Here is a 2,451-nt window from a genome sequence, read left to right as displayed (position 1 = left end):
ACTTTCGTTATTGAAAGATTCTCTGGGCAAAGTATTGAATGATGCAGAATGCATCAAGAGAAGATAGACAGAATACACAGAATCATTGTATCAAAAGGAAATGGTTAATGTTCAACCATTTCAAGAGGTACCATATGAACAAGAGCCAATGATACTCAGAGAGCAAGTCCAAAGTGCATTTAAGGAATTGGCAAAGAACAAGGCACCAGGAATTGATGGAATAAAAATTGAAATCATTCAAGAAAGTGAGGCGGCACAAGTCACTCACTCATCTCTATCAAGAAATTTGAAAGACAACTATCTGGCCGACTGATTGGAAGAGATCAATATTTGTGCCCATTCCAAAGAGAAATGACACAACAGAATGCAGAAATCATCGGACAATCTCTTTGATATGTCAAGCAAGTAAAATTTTGCTAAAGGTAATACAGATGCTTAGTAAGATGGTGGGTCAAAAAAAAAGAGGAAGACCCCCAACGAGATGGATCAGCAATTGGCATCATTGATGGCTTCAAGTGTGGCAGCGGTAATGAGGTTGGCCCTGGATCAGACACTGTTTCGTTCTGCTGTGCATGGGGTCACTCTGAGTCAGTTCCGACTCGATGGCACCTGACAACAACAACAACAACTCCCATAAAGATTTACAGTCTCAGAATTCCCAAGGACATTTCTACTCTGTCCTATTAAGTTGCTATGAGTCTTAATCAACTCGATGACTGTTGGTGGGTTAATCTCAGTTAGAGATTTTATGTGATAATACTTACCTTAAAAGACTTCTTATTAATTGTTATTGTAGCCATCATATGCTAGTGTGAAACATTTTATTCCCTAATTCAATTTTCAAATACAATATACCTAAATCTCAATTCACTAAAAGAAGTTCTCTTAGTGGCATTACTTCACCAGAATATTGCTTTTAATATTCCTTAGCTAATGAATCATACAAAATGATTGTTACTTTTGGAATATCAAGTTCTGAAAAAACTGTAAAGTTACATAAAATGTATTTTATCCAAACCAACAGTAGATTAAAAGTGTAGGATGTTTCAGAGCTTCAAAACTGATAATTATTAGATGTTACATTAAACTTTTTCTGTCTGTATTTCTCTCCTTTTATCTAATATAAAACTGTTGTTGTTGTTGTCATGTGCTATCAAGTCAGTTCTGACTCAAAGTGACTCTGCATAGGGCTTCCAAGGAGCAGCTGGTGAGTTTAGTAGTCATGAAAAAAAAAAAAAAAATAGCATTTTGAACAAAAGTTCATGATCAAGAAAGTGTTATAATTTGAATGTTTCACTGTTTTACCAAACAACATGATAAAACTAGTGTAGACTATAACTTTGTGCTTTTGGATTATTAAAAAAAATAATCCCTATAAAACCAAAATAAATAGGTAATGTTATATTTGTTAAACTGAAGAGTCAATCAACAAGAGTAAATGGCATTTAAAATGACACATGAGAGTCATTTTACATCAAAATAAAAATGTTTCTCTAACTGCTAAAATGAATCTTTAACCCCTGGGGGCCTACACATTTAACACAGTACTCTGCTTATGCAATGCTGTCAAAATGGACACTTACGTCAGATTGAATTGTATAGGCTCTCTGATTTATAGAAGTTGCCATATTATGGAGTAAGTTACAAACTTAATGCTCAAATAATGAACCTCTATTAAAAGGAAGGGTATTATAAATCAAAATACTGTAGAATAGCCATAAACTGTGGCAACATAATCGCTACCAGTTCCCAAGCTATATTAATATTATATGCTGCAATATAATTTCTCTGAGAGAGACAATTAGACATATCTCATATGAAAGTGAATTATGAGTGTGATAAAGGTTCTGGACTTTTCATTAAGTTAACGGCAAGGTTCATATTGAGACACCCCCTGGCTAACTCCTTTCAATCTGCTTTGAACTCTGCTTCAGCTAAGACAAATATCAGGCTACATTCATCTTCATTCTTAGTCTTTCCATTGTCTGAAATGCCTTATTAAAGAAAAGAAGAAATGAAAAACAAGAGAAAACTAAGATAAAATTCAAAAAATAAGCATATGTATGTCTCACCATCAAAATATCCCAACATCCTGAGGTAGAGCACTTGTTAATTTTATTTAAATCTTCCTTATATCTATTCTAGCTCTACTTACAGTCATGAATAGTATTTTGTAGCATTTAGTACTATGTGTAGTATCTAAATTTTTGTCTTTTCATGTTTCTTGCAATTTTCCAATTACCAATTACAAATTTAAACTTTCCATGTAAATTGAAATTTTTAGAGTTAATAAAATAAAATTTCATGGAAGCAGCAGTCAAGAAATCAAAAGAAGTATTGCATTAGGCAAATTTGCTGCACAAGACCTTTTTAAAGTGTTGAAGAGCAAAGATGTCAGCTTGAGGACTAAGGTGCACCTGACCCAAGCCATGGTATTTCCAATAACCTCAT

The sequence above is a fragment of the Chrysochloris asiatica genome, unplaced genomic scaffold, assembly GCF_000296735.1.
Source record: "Chrysochloris asiatica unplaced genomic scaffold, ChrAsi1.0 scaffold00225, whole genome shotgun sequence".
NCBI classification, from domain to species: domain Eukaryota; kingdom Metazoa; phylum Chordata; class Mammalia; order Afrosoricida; family Chrysochloridae; genus Chrysochloris; species Chrysochloris asiatica.
This window is presented reverse-complemented; position numbering follows the sequence as displayed.